At 40.5% G+C, this 15,545-nt stretch overlaps 1 protein-coding gene and 1 pseudogene across 5 annotated transcripts in view; one reads left to right on the forward strand and one right to left on the reverse strand.

The window, feature by feature from the left end:
* Nucleotides 1-15,545, reverse strand: part of NRXN1 (neurexin 1) — a 1,232,227-nt gene that overhangs the window by 821,876 nt on the left and 394,806 nt on the right. The window lies entirely within an intron of this gene.
* LOC133772955 (large ribosomal subunit protein eL6-like) lies at nt 3,167-7,330 on the forward strand (annotated as a pseudogene).

Consider the following 15,545-nt stretch of genomic DNA (forward strand, 5'->3'; position numbering starts at 1 on the left):
GGCCATGGTTGGGGCTGCGCCGATCCAAAGCCAGGAGCCAGGTGCTTCCTCCTGGTCTACCATGCGGGTGCAGGGGCCCAAGCACTTGGACCATACTCCACTGCCCTCCCAGGCCACAGCAGAAAGTTGGACTGGAAGAGGAGCAACTGGGACTAGAACCTGGTACCCATATGGGATGCCGGCACCGCAGGCAGAGGATTAGCCAAATGAGCCACAGCGCCGGCCCAGCCCCATCTTTATATTAAAGAACCCATGTAGAAATAAATGAGAAAAAATATTTAATGACTGCTAAATTAATTTTGAAAACATATGTATCTGTAGCTTGCTATAATGGCCATTAATTTCCATGATTCTTGAAAGCATATCATAAGAACTTAAATCAAGATACCCTTACTGGCTCCTTCAGCATATACCACCAGCCATCAGCCACTTATACAACCATTAATGTTAAAGAAATGCCACAATTTGTCCAAAAAAAAAAAGAAAGAAATACCACAATTTAAAGTTTGTCTACTGTAAGTCTCTTATAGATTATGTTTGTTTCTTTGTTTTTAAAGAAATGTTGAACTGCTAAACTTAATCCAAAACTTTCATTTATTTAAATGTCACTATTACTTATGTTCTACGAAGGATACCCATATTGGTCATATACCTGTGTTGATCAAAGTTACATATACAGATTGAGGTCAACAGCTGTAAAAATGGTACTTAATTATGGTGAGCCATATGATGTTCTGATGTATTGTGCATTATCTAATCAGGATACGTACATCTATAGCCTCAAACTTTGACCATTTCCTGATGGTGAAAACATCCAAAATCTAACCTTATAGCATTTGTTTTTAAAATAAATATATCTATTAATGTTAAATCCCTACAGGTACAATATAGAACTCTTTATACAACTTTAGTGCCTTATGGTTGGAAAGCCAGTGTTACAATCATTTATTCAGATGTTTGTGTCCACTCCAGTTCAGTTTTCTTTTGAATAAAATATACCAACAGTTTACCTGGAGGTGAGCAGGCACTGTGGTGCAAGGGGTTGAGCCATCACCAGGAATGCCCTCGGAGTGCCTGTTTGGAGGCTTTAGTACCCTGTGCTTCACTTCCAGCTTCCTCCTAATGCACCTCGGGAGGCAGCAGATGATGGCCCAAGTATTTGAGCCCCTCTACCCATGTGGGAGACCTGGATGGAGTTCTCAGCTCTTGGATTTGCTTGGCTTACCCCTGGCTGTTAAACTTATTTGGGGACTGCACCATCACTTGGAAGAAAGATCTCTGTCTCTCTCTCTCTCTCCCCCTCTCCCTCTTTTTTTTTTTTTTTTTGTAAGTGAAAGAATACTTATTAATTTTAATTTCAATAAGATACAATTACATACTCTATTCTTATAACGGCCATGTTAACAGGTTAAGGCATCTTAAGTTTGGATCAAAATTTGGCCAAGGCCTTAAAATGGCCAGTATTGTGGCCTAGTGGCTAAAGCCACCCACTGTGAGTCAGCATTCCATATGGGTGCCAATTCAATCTTGCTCCCTGCTGATGACCTGGGAAAAGCAGTGGAAGCTGAATCCTGGCTTCCACCTGGCCCAGACCTGGCCATTGCAGCTATCTGAGGGTTGAATCAGTGGATGGAAGATCTCTCCCTTTCTGTTTCTCCCTCTCTAAGGCCAAGTTAAAAAAAAAGACCTTAAAACATCGCACAACAATAAATAAATCTTTTTAAAAAATGATTTATTGAGGCCAGCGCTGTGGTGTGCCAGGTAAAGCTGCCACCTGCTGTGCCGGCATCCCATATGAACACCGGTCTGAGTTCTGGTTGCTCCACTTCCGATCCAGCTCTCTGCCGTGACCTGTGAGAGCAGTGGAAGATGGCCCAAGTCCTTGGGCCCCTGCACCCATGTGGGAGACCTGGAAGAAGCTCTAGCTCCTAGCTGCGGATCCGCACAGCTCTGGCCATTGCAGTCATCTGGGGAGTAGCAGATGGAAGACCTCTCTCTCTCTCTCTGCCTTTCTTTAATTCTATATTTCAAATAAATAAATAAATAAATAAATCTTAAAAAAAAGATCTTCTGTGAAACATTAGCTAGTAAATCAAACATGCTTTTGTGAGCATCATCATGCATTTATATTTCAAACTTATCTAGATTTGAAAAATATCACATCTGGATCACATCTAATGTAATGCAACCATCATTTGGTTCTGGCTTACTAAACTGGAAAATGGACTGACTATTTAATTGGTATTTCTTTAACCTGTATGTGCTGCATATGTTACACAACAGACAGTAAGAGTGAGCAATGTGCCTTCTGAAAGAAGAAAATGAAGACAATGACTGCAATGTAGTTTAGAAAGTATGCCACATCTCAGATTTATCTGTAATCTCAAAGAATAGATGTGTAAAAATATTTCTATTTTAGCTCAAAAAATTAGCCAAAAATATTTTACTCTCATTAATTCAGAAATTACGATGTTTTGAAACATTTTAAAATACATGCTTGAATCTAATTAGCTTTTCTACTGATTACAGCAAAAGAAATTTGCTCTTATTTGCCAAATTTTATATATGTGTTTTAATTAAACTATTATGATGCCAATGCGATAGGCATTATAATTTATAATAATGACTACAATACAATAAATTATTTAATACTTCAGATAAAAGTGAACATAAAAGCATAATTAGCACCTCAATTCTATGTAAAATACACAGAATTGTATACTATAGAAACATAGTAATTCTATGTAAAATACATAGAATTGTATACATAGAAACATAATACTCAAGATTGTCCTTAAGAAATGTGTGCATTGAGAAGAACAGGAATCATAGCTGGGTATGTGAGATTATTATGCTGTTTTAGGAAGTTTTGCTGTTTTGTTTGAATGTTTGTGGTAAAAATATGTAGTTGTTTTATATGTAGGGAAAATACTAGCATGTAAAGAAGAAATAGACACATCCATTCACACATCAACCTATCCAGGTGTTCAGTGTTGACTGAATTTTTTTTTCTTTTACCAGAACTATCTCAGGTAGAAGAGAAACAATAAGATACAGACCACTATCTTTGAAATATGTTGATTAGTAGAGAAGGTAAAATAGTAGGTAAATAACTAATTATAATGGCTTGTATTAAAAGACTTAAGAAAAGTATACAGAAGGTAGAATGACACTCGGAGAACAGCAGTGGATTCTAGGGGATGTTGTCTATGAGGATAAAGATAGATGCAGGGAAGGACATTCTTTTAGAGAGCATGGCAGAGATAAAAACCAGAGAGGATTCCACAGAAAGGTAGTGGTAAAGAAAGACCTGTCAAGTCATGTGGGAGGATGGAGGACCTAGAAGTGGGACCACAACGGAAGGCATGGCAAGTGATTCAAATAAGCAGAAGTCAAATAAAAGATGCCAATTTCTGCTTCTGCTCTGCCATGAAGTCGCTGTCACCCTTAGGCCATGGGAGTGACGTTTTAAATGAGAGCACTGTAACATATTTGAGTTTTACCAAGTATAGAAAACAGAATGGAGGCAAACAGGGGTCAGAGTGAGGTCAGTTGAGAGGTCACTGCAGTAGCTCAGATGAGTAATGACACATCTCAGCGGAAGCAGTGGCATAGGGGAGAGAGGAGACGCTGGGAGAGTGGAAAGGGCAGAAAATTGTGACTCCATATACCCAGAGAAAACAAATGGTAAATATTGAAGATGGTTCCCAGGTGGCTGGCTTGGATGGACAGTAACCCAGTTAGTACAGGGAGAAAACAAAGAAAGAGACTATGTTTTGAATCCAAGGTAATGAGTTTCATTTTAGGATTCATTTACTTTTTATAAAGAACAAAGTTTTGTGGGGGCAGCATTGTGATGAAGTAGGTAAACCTGCTGCATGTGGCACATCCCACATGGGTGCTAGTTCGAGTCCCATCCGCTCTGCTTCTAATCCAACTCCCTGCTAACGTGCCTCAGAAAGCAGAGGAAGATGTCCCCAGTGCTTGGGTCCCTGTAGACACAAGGGAGACCCAGAAAAATCTGGCTCCTGGCTTCAGATTTTCCCAGTTCTAGCCATTGTGCCCATTTCTGGAGTGAACCAGCAGATGGAATATTTCTCTCTCTGTCTCTGCCTCTCCATCTCCTTCTTTTCCTGTCTATAACTCTGCCTTCAAAATAAATAAATCTTAAAAAAAAAAAAAGAAGAAGAAGAAAGAAGAAAGATTTTGGTTGTTGTTGGTTGGTGGTGGTTGTGTTTTTTTTTTTTTTTTTTTTTTTCCTGAAAGGCAAGGCAACATAGGGAGGAGCACGGAGAGACAGTGTGTGGTCTTCACTAGCTGCTTCATACTCTCTGCCACAAACATACACCTACAAATGCCCACAACAGCCAGGGCTGGGCCGGACCAAAGCCAAGAGCCAGAAATGCCATCCAGGTCTCCCTCATGGGTAGCAGGGATTCAAGTACTTGAACTATCATCTCTCGCCTCTCAGGATGCATGTTAGCAGGAAGCTGGATCAGAAGCAAAGGTGAGACTTGATCCCTGGTGCTCAGATATAGCACATGCAGGTGCTAAGTGGCAGCTTATTCCAATGATCCACACCCACCTCATGAGTTTAGAGTAATTTTAGTTTAATTTTCCACTAGCTATGGAAAAAAGAAATTAAAAATCTAGCAATTTCACAAAGCGCAAATGTTATTGTGGAAACCAGTAGACTTTTAAATTGATTGGCAATACTATTTGCCTCTAACATGCTGTTTGAGTATTTTTGGCTCCTAATCAATAACAGAAACACAGACTTGAAGAAAGACTTATTGTGTTAGACGACCAGTGCTTTCAACAAGTATAAATTTATGCCATATCACAAAATCAGCTAGATTTGACTCATCTATATAAACAAATAGCACAGTTAGGAAAAAAAAAAGCATTTGCATTTGGCCAGTAGCATAATGATAAACTAGAAGATTCCTTTACGGGCAACACTGAAATACGTTAACTCAAGCTATTCCTATCATGTCAAAAATTCAGCAATTAAACCATGAATCATTTTGTCATTACAGTTACTCCAGCATAAAACTAACACCACCAATATACTTCAGCTCTTGAACTCAAGCATACTATTCTTTCAGAATCTAAACTTTAGGAACCATCAAAAAAGTAAAAAGGATAGAATATTAGCAAAGAATATACATAATTAATAAGCCAATTTGCACTTGTGTCCTATGCTGTGAATAGCTCAGTCAAGTGCACTGTGCAGATAAACTGTGAATTAAACTAAATATCTAATCAGGAAGACAAGCAGGCATTTATGAAAAAATATCAGAGGCTAGTCCCCAAGAAAAGGGCAATATAGCTAAGAGGGTAGGTAAGTACTAAGAAGGTAGGTAAGCTATTCTTGTTTTGTTCCTTCCTAGTTATGCAATGGTGGGCAAGATGCTTACCCTACTGGAACCTCAATTTTCTCATACTAAATTGTACAGATATATAATGATAATTGTATCTACTTCACTAGTTGACGAGAATTAGAAATGGTAACACAGGCCCAGCATTGTGGTGCAGTGGGTAAAGCCATTGCCCACAGTACTGGCATTCCATATGGCTGCCGGTTTGATTCCCTGCAGCTCCACTTCTGATCCAGCTTCCTGCTAACAGCCTGGGAAAAGCACTGGGAGATGACCCACGTATAGGAGACCCAGAAGAAGCTCCTGGCTCCAGCTTCAGCCTAGGCCAGTGCTGGCCTTGCAGCCAGCTGGGGAGTGATCCAGGAGATGTAAAAGCACTCTCTTTGTCTCTCCCTCTCTCTAACTCTGCCTACAAATAAATAAATAAACAAATCTTTAAAAAAAGAAGAAGAAACGAGGGGCTGGCACTGTGGCTTAGTAGGCTAAGCCTCCACCTGTGTTGGGGCAGCATCCCATATGGGCTCTGCCCCATGCTCCAGCTATTCCTCTTCTGATCCAGCTCTCTGCTTATGGCTGCAAAAAAAAGTAGAAGATGGTCCAAATGCTTGGGTCCCTGCACCCATGAGGGACACACAGAAGAACCTCCTGGCTCCTGGCTTCAGGTGGGCCCAGCTCTGGCTATTGTGGCCATTTGGGGAGTAAACTAGTGCATGGAAGATCTTTCTCTCTGTCTCTTCCTCTCTCTGTAACTCTACTTCTCAAACAAATAAAATATAAAAAAATGAATAACATACAATGTGCTTCAGGTGGTGCCAAGCACACACTAACTGTTCAGTGATGGCTATAATAATAATAATAATATCATTATTATACAATTTGAGTACCAAATGGCAAGGATATGCAAGTACTAAAAGGTTTCAAAGAAGAGAAAGGTCAACTTGGCCTAGAGCAGTTAGGATCTGAGGTCAGGCTTGAAATGTCTGGTAAACTTTATACCATAGAGAAGAAATAAGAAACTATGTTTAATTTTCCTGTGATTGCTTATAGGCTGGAAGCCAGGCCCTTAGTTCTCTTTCCCATCTTGCAAGGTGGCGGGTGAAAAAGCTCCAGCTCCAAAGCCGGACACTAAGAAACCTCCGGCCAAGAAGGCAGATAATGCCAGCAGCAAAGCTGAAAAGAAGAACCTCAAGGATGAAAGGCCCAAGAAGGGGAGGCCCCACCGCAGCCGAAACCCTGCCCTGGTGAAGGGACGGGCAGACACTCCCAGACTGCCAGGTATTCCAGGAAAGCCCTGTCCAAGAGGAAGTACCCAGCTCCCAAATTCAGGATTGAAAAGAAGAGAGGGTTCTTGCTTCTGTCACAAAACCAGTTGGTGGTGACAAGAATGGTGGCACCAGGGTGGTTAAGCTTTGCAAAATGCCTCGATACTATCCCACCGAAGATGTCCCTTGGAAGCTGTTGAGCCATGGCAAAAAGCCCGTCAGTCAGCACGTGAGGAAACTGCAGGCCAGCATCACCCCGGGGACCATCCTCGTCATCCTCACAGGGCGCCACAGGGGCAAGAGGGTGGTTTTCCTGAAGCAGCTGAGCAGTGGTTTGCTGCTTGTGACTGGACCTCTTTCCCTCAATCGGTTCCTCTGTGTAGAACACACCAGAAATTTGTCATCACCACCTCCACGAAAATTGACATCAGTGGTGTGAAGATCCCAACGCACCTCACTGATGCTTCTTTCAAGATGCAGCAGCTGCAGAAGCCCAGACATCAGGAGGGTGAGATCTTCGACACGGAGAAAGAGAAACACGAGATAACAGAGCAGAACAAGGTTGATCAGAAAGCTGTGGATTCGCAAATACTGCCGAAAATGAAGGTTGTGCCTCAGCTCCAGGGCTGCCTGCAATCTGTTTTTGCACTAATGAACAAAATTTACCCTCACAAACTGGTGTTCTGAATTTTGTAGGAGAATCTCATTAAATAGCTAATAAAAAAAAAAAAAAAAACCTGTTTAAAAAAACTGCTATAACCTATTCATTTATTTTAAAATTACAGGTAAGATCATCAAACCATTATTGGATACCAGCTATTAAAGAATATGAAGTACCAAATGTGACTGAAATAAAAGCTTGTTTTAGAGAAAAGTAAGTTCTAAATAAATGCATGGCCATTCATGGAGAACAGGGCAGAAGGCAAATCACCATGGTTCTCATTCCACTAGTACTTTGCTACTGAGTAAGCAGGAACTATACAACAGCCCACAGAGGCATAATAAGCTTGTGTATCCCTTTCAGTCTTTTCTTTTTGAGACACTCTTGTGAAATCTATGCCTTTAGAAATAGGAAAATCTGTGCACAGAATGAAGAGGAAATGGCCAGTTTGGGACATCCTCATAGTATTTTGATCCAAACTCTGTGAAGAATCTAATGGCCTCATTTTACCCAGGTTTCAACAGACTTTTTCAGAATCTCACTGTAGCATGTCTGGGGCAGTCCACTGAAAGACTGTGGGAAAAGACAGTGCCGCTGTAACTTGAGGATAAAACCGTTTTAAGATGGCCTTCCTGTTTGTTGACACTAAGAAATGCTATCCTAATTTCAGTCTCTTTTGCCAACTAGGGGTTTTCCTGTTCACACTCAGTGAAAAGTCTACCGTTTTTGACTAAAATCCTGACCTAATTCAGTCACTTAGTCAATCAATTTAGTAATTCAATTGGTTGGAGAACTTCCACTGAGTTAATTGATTATTTTTTTTACCTGAACTGGTTCTAAGACTACACTGGACTTCTGAGCATATGTTCTTGGAGCACATAAAATGGATAATTTTTTATTAAATCATGATACTTTGACCATGAAAACATGCAATACAAAACTTCAGACACAAAATCATACTATTAAGTAGATATTCTCTTTCTCAGGTCAGTATTTGGAAAAGCAGTTTTCCTTTGCCACTCTTTCCTTCCCAAGCCCACTGGTACTTCTTCCTGCACTTGGGGCACACCACATGCTGTTTATTACTAGTGTTCCCCTTGGTATTTGTAAATGATACCTCAAGAACATTGTGAACCAAGTCGATAGAAAATGCTTTCTAGATACTGGAGCAAATTTTCTCTCAAGTGTTTTCTCTAACTTCTATTATCATCATCAAATATATATCTTTAAAATATCAACTGAGTGAGGGTCTGAAATATTATCAGAGTAATTTTTCCATCATTCTGCTGCTAATGACATTTATTTAGAGCACTCCATTTTATTTTCTATCCAATGAGTTTCATTTTATCGAGTCACCATTCTAGGCATTGCATCTGGTGTTTTGTTTGATAGAACAGATTCGTGGGGCAAGTTCACCAACACATTATGATCAAGCATTGTTTGGATTAATATAACATGAATACACAAGCCTGCATTAAAATTTAAATTTTATTTCACATGCAAAAGAGTTCTCCTTTATAGAATTTAGATTAATTTCATGGTTTGTTATTGAATACCTTTAGAAAATACCATATTATTTTACATGACATCTTTGTATAAATGCAGCACAGCTATAATGGAAAGTGTAAAAGTCATATGAAGGTAACTCCTTTCTTAGTGAATATGTATTTATCTGACAAGTCTCAACTAGAATCGTCTCTTATAATTCTGACTTCAGCCATCTGCACCACTGACCAGCAATGGCAAATTGTTTTCAAGTTTCAGCACCTTTTAAATTTGGAGTCTTAATGAGTTGTTAACCCCAAGGCACCTTCCCTAAAGCATCTTCTATATCGCATATGGCCATGTCCTAAAACTGGGACTTTTGACTGCTTGTTGCCAATGCAGACAATACGAGAGCTCTTCTAAAAGCTCATGGATGGGGCTAGTGCTGTGGTGTAGTGGGTTAAGATTCTGCCTGTAGTGCTGGCATCCCATACAGACACTGATTCAAATCACAGCTCCTCCACTTCTGATCCAGCACCCTGCTAATGTGCCTGGGAAAGCAGTGGAAGACAGTCCAAATGTCTAGCCCTCAGAGTTGATAAGGAAGGAACTGTTACAAGGCAGTGTCACTCTGGGGGCCAGAGGCAGCTAGCTCTAGGAGGACATCCAGATACACCACTGGTATGGATTGGACATTGGCAACATTGATATTTCTTCTCCAAAATGTTTTACTGGCATAAGATGTGCAGAAACAGAATATGAAAGAAAAGATAAATAACAGGGTAGATATCAAGCAAGACTGCAGATGATGGAATCATTTTTGAAGGACCAACACTGTGGCATAGTGGGTTAAGCCATCATCTGTAGTGCTGCCATCCCATATGGGTGCCAGTTCAAGTCCCAACTGCTCCACTTTACATCCAGCTCCTTGCTAATGTTCCTGGGAAAGCAGATGAAAATGTCCCAAGTCCTTGAGCTCCTGCACCCATGTTGGGGACCCAGAAGAAGCTCCTGGCTCCTGGCTTTGGCCTGGCCCAGTTCCGGCCATTACAGCCATTTGGGGAATGAACCAGTGAATGGAAGATCTCTTTTCTCTTTTCTCTTTTCTCTCTCTCTCTCTCTCTCTTTTTCTGTAACTATGCCTTTCCAATAAATAAGTAAACTTTAAAAAAAAAAGAAAAATTGTTTTTGAGCTTGGAAACATACCCCTCCAGAAAAACTCTTGGAGTATTAGGCAGGGATTGGGGTCTTCCCTTATTTGGATGGGCATGATCAAGCCAGTAGACAACTATACTACCTAGAATCAAAGAATACTGAGAAGTAATGTTCATTCTGCATATAGCAAGGGAGAGGGAAAGAACATGTTTTTTTTTTTTTTTAAACTAAACAAAATGTTTTACAATTAATATTTCAACACAATCTTACCAAGAAGGCAGGTACTAATGCCAGCGCACTTGGTAAAGTGATAAGTATAAATACACAACCGATCAAAAAGATAGGTATGTTTTGAAGAGATTTCACAAATAAGACCAGTGTAAGCAAATAATGAAGGATAGAATTAAAAGGGAGAGAATGATCCTGCAGGGGAAGCAGGACACACAGCAGACTCATAGAATGGCAAATGCCCAAAACAGCACTCCTGCCTCAGAATCAACCCTTGGGACATTCGGATCTCGCTAAAAGGTCCACGAGAGTCTCACAGGCATGGAAAGCCATGACACGGTGGCAAAAAACAATCTAAATGAAAGATCCTGGTGAACAACATCCCAGCAGAAGGAGCAGGCCATCAAGGAGAGAGGCGTCTTTCTCCGAAGGGAGGAAGGAACCTCCACTGTGATACGGCCTTGACTAAACAAGTTCAGAGTCGGTGAACTCAAGGGGCTTCCATAGCCTAGACAGCTCATAGCAAGAGTCTCGGGTGATTGCTGACGTCATAAATAAGAGTGCCAATTGGTAAATCAACAACGGGAATCACTGGGTACATGCTCCCCATGTAGGATTTCTGTCCTTAATGTGTTTTACTATGAAACTTAAAAACAACACTACTAGTCGAACAGTACCCTATACCTTGTGCGGTTGTGTGAGTGCAGCCTGTTGAAATCCTTGCTTAGTATATACTAAGTTGATCTTCAGTATATGAAGGTAATTGAAAATGAAGCTTGATGAAGGATGGGATCGGAGAGGGAGTGGGAGAAGGGAGGGCCGTGGGAGGGAGGGAGGTTGTGGGGGGGAAGCCACAACAATACAAAAGTTGTACTTCGTAAATTCACATTTATTAAATAAAAAATAACTATATAACAAACAAAATAAAGAACTTAACACTTTACCCTTTTAGTATTTTTTTATGTTCTACTTAAAACTATTGGTTGAACGCTGTAATTAATACACAATTATTCTTAGGTGTTTAATTAATGCTATAACTAGTGCTCAAATAGTATTTTACACTTTGTGTTTCTCTGTGGGTGCAAACTGTTGAAATCTTTACTTAATATATGCTAAATTGATCTTCTGTACATAAAGATAATTGAAAATTAATCTTGATGTGAATGGAAGGGGAGAGGGAGTGGGAGAGGGGAGTGTTGTGGGTGGGAGGGAAGTTATGGGGGGGGAAGCTTTTGTAATCCATAAGCTGTACTTTGGAAATTTATGTTCATTAAATAAAATTTTAAAAAAACTAAACAAAATGTTTTACAATCAATATTTTTTTAAAAAAAGATTTATTTATGTATTTATTTGAAAGGCAGAGTTATAGGGAGGGAGAGTGAGACAGAGCAAAAGAGGTATTCCATCCACTGGCTCACTTCTGAAATGGCTACAGTGGCTAGAGTTGGGCCAGTCCAATCCAGGAGCCAGTAGCTTCTTCTGGGTCTCCCACATGGATACAAGAGCCTAAGGGCTTGGACCATCCTCCACTGCTTTCCTAGGCATAATACCAGGGAATAAGGTCAGAAGTGGAGCAGCCTGAACTTGAACCAGCACCCATAAGGGATGCTAGCATCTCAGGCTGTGTCTTTATCCACTACGCCACAAATCCAGCCTCCAGAATCAAGATTTTTACAATGGTTTCATTATTTCTAAATATTACAAACCCCCAAACACACTACAGTAAAGCTCACAGGCCTTATGTCAAGATCATTCACTACTGACTATTAAGAATTGATGGAATATGCATTTTGCTGATTAAGAAGTATACATGAAGAAAATGTACCTTACAAGGTTTAAATTAATTTCCCTGAGTGTTTGGTTAGTAATTGTTTGAATCATTACATAGTTTGCCATTTAATGTTCGAATCATGACATAGTTTCCTATTTAATATCCTGTTCTGGGGCCTACATTGTGGTGCACCAGGTTAAGCTGCCTCCTGTGATACCAGCATACCATATGAGCACCAGCTGCTTCACTTTTTACCCAGCACCTTGCTAACATGCCTTAGAAAGTAGCAGGAGATGGCTCGAGATCTCGGGCTCCTGCTACCCACATGGGAGACCTGGATGGAGTTCTGGGCTCCTGGCTTTGGTCTGGACCAGCCTAGACCATTGTAACCATTTGGGAAATGAACCAACATACAGAAAATCTCTCTGTCTTTCCCTCCCTCTGGAACTCTGCCTTTCAAATAAATAAATAAATGTGTTTTTTTTAAAGATTTATTTATTTGAAAGGCAGAGTTATTCAGAGAGAGACAGAGAGGCAGAGAGAGAGAGAGAGAAAGAGGTCTTCCATCCTTTGGTTCACTCCCTATTTGGCTGCAACAGCCAGAACTGCGACTATCCGAGGCCAGCAGCCAGGAGCTTCTTCTGGGTCTCCCACAAGGGGACAGGGGCCCAAGGACTTGGGCCATCTTCTACTGCTTTCCCAGGCCATAGCAGAGAGCTTGATTGAAGTGGAGTAGCCGGGACTCAAACCGGTGCCCATGTGGGATAACAGCACTGCAGGCGGCAGCTTTACCCACTATGTCACAGCACCAGCCCCTAAATAAATCTTTTTTAAAAAATTTATTTTATTTATTTGAAAGAGTTACAGAGAGAGGCAGAGACAGAGAGAGAAGTCTTCCATTTGCTGGTTCGCACCCCAGATGGCCGCAATGGTCGGAGCTGCACTGATCCGAAGCCAGGAGCCAGGAGCTTCTTCCTGGTCTCCCACATGGGTGCAGGGGCCCAAGCACTTGGGCCATCTTACACTGCTTTCCCAGGCCACAGCAGAGAGCTGGATTGGAAGAGGAGCATCCGGGACTAGAACCAGCGCCCATATGGGATGTTGGCGCTTCAGGCCAGGGCTTTAACTTGCTGTGCCACAGAGCTGGCCTCCCCTAAATAAACCTTTTTTTAAAAAGGCATTCCATAAGAAAAAAATCCTGTAACATGCAGTGCTACCTCTACTTGTTACCTCAGGAAACATGTATATACTCTTAGGAAACCCTCAAAAAATTTTTGTTTCAAATTCAATTTAGGAAAAACTATCATCATGTTTATTATATGTCTTACATATGCAATTAGTTAAATGAATTTATAATTATAATGTACCTGATATCTGGGTGAATTAACGTAAGTAAAAAATAATAAGTATTTTCTGAATTTATTTGGACTTTTCTTTTTAACCAGATTTGTTATCCAAGCTCCTTTCAGTTATCCTGTGGAGACCTTTGGTGGATTCATTTCTGATGTTACTAAACTTTAAAATTTAGAAAGACACAAAAATTAGCATACAAGATTTTTTTTTTCTTGATTAGCCAAGAAAATTGAATACAGATATAGGTCAAATGAATTTCAAGAGACACATTTGTTATATGTCGATATAAAGTCAAATGCAGAAGTAAGAAAATAAAATTTCAATTAAGTGGATCTTGCCAAGTATCTCCCCTAAGATGTGGAAGACACCACATATCTTACTCTTTAAGCTAATAACCTACAGTATGTCACCAAGGATATTACACTGACTTTGTGAAATAGAAATAATTTTACCACAGGGAAGGAATTAGCAGATATCAAATAGAATAGTTTTCCATAGGAAAAGGAATGGCTTTTTTTGGATGACTTTAGGTAATATTAAATTAAATTTTTTAATATTTATTTATTTATTTATTTATTTGAAAGGCAGAGTTACAGAGAGGCAGAGGCAGAGGCACAGAGAGAGAGAGAGAGAGAGAGAGAGAGAGAGAGGTCTTCCAACCACTGGTTCACTCCCCAAATGGCCTCACCAGCTGGAGCTGAGCCAATCTGAATCTAGGAGCCAAGAGCTTCTTCCAGGTCTCCCACATGGGTTCAGGCACCAAGTACTTGGGCCATCTTCTCCTGACTTCACAAAGAGCTGGATCAGAAGTGGAGCAGCTGGGACCATGTGGCACCATATGGGATGCCGGCCCTGCAGGCAGCAGCTTTACCCACTACGCTACAGCACCAGCCCTGAGTTAATTTTTTTTTTTTTTTTTTTAGAAAAAGCACACAATAGCCGGTGCCACGGCTCAATAGGCTAATCCTCTGCTTTGTGGCGCCGGCACACCGGATTCTAGTCCCTCTCAGGGGGCCAGATTCTGTCCCAGTTGCTCCTCTTCCAGGCCAGCTCTCTGCTGTGGCCCGGGAGTGCAGTGGAGGATGGCTCAAGTGCCTGGGCCCTGCACCCCATGGGAGATCAGGAGAAGCACCTGGCTCCTGGCTTCGGATCAGCGTGATGCGCCGGCCGCCGCAGCGCACTAGCCGCGGCGGCCATTGCAGGGTGAACCAACGGCAAAAAGGAAGACCTTTCTCTCTGTCTCTCTCTCTCACTGTCCACTCTGCCTGTCAAAAAAAAAAAGAAAAGAAAAAAAAAAAGCACACAATAGAAAAAAGGATAAGTTTCTGGGATTTAATTCTCAATATTTTCAATTCTCAAATTATCAAGCAACATTTACAGCAAAATGACTCTCACAACTATCTCCCACTAGAACATTAGACATGCAAAAGGTTAGCACAACTAGTAGCAGCACTTAACTTGCTAATATTACAATAATAGTAGATGACTAAAATAAAAATCCGATTTGGTTTTTACATAAAGTGAGTTCAAGTACAGCCTTGCTGATTTATCTCAGCCTATTCTAACTCCCAGGAACTGATTCATCAGCCTACATAAATGATATTAAAAAACAGAGAAGTTGGTCTCTCAGCCAACTGAATATTACATTATCTCCCCTATCTTAAGTGTATGAAACCAAAAACAACAGGAAAAAATATGTAAAAACTCTGTCACTTTTCACTTTCTTTACTAGTCTCTCCATTGTCCATGAAGCACAGTCTACTTGCTAAGAGTACGTCAAGTAGAAACGGAATGACCTTGCCCTTTTTTAACAAAGTGATCTAAACTGAATCTTCGAAGAAACAAAAGAATCTGTAGTCTGTATCTTATGCTCCGATTTGGAGAGTCAGGCCAGGTATTGGGCTGAAAAGAATATACTGCTCTGGAAGACAGGAGCCAGAGACTTAAATGCACATATGTGGGCATAAGTAGATCCTGGGGTCCCAAGCCACACAAAATGGTCTGGAATCAAGGACTTTTCCTTTTCTTTGGTTCATGTGAATTAACAAGCACAACAGCAAACTTAAGTTGAAAACATTTCAATCAAAACTAATTAGTATGTATTTTAGCAAATACTGATAAGAAAAATATACTAAATATAAATTTATAAATATTAATCCAGAACTATTATAGTATGAATTGCTTTCAACTCTTCCTGCCTAGCCCTCCAAGCCAAAAAAAAAAAAAAAAAAAAAAAAAAATCCTTGGAG

This window comes from Lepus europaeus, chromosome 13 (genome assembly GCF_033115175.1).
Source record: "Lepus europaeus isolate LE1 chromosome 13, mLepTim1.pri, whole genome shotgun sequence".
Classification (NCBI taxonomy): Eukaryota; Metazoa; Chordata; class Mammalia; order Lagomorpha; family Leporidae; genus Lepus; species Lepus europaeus.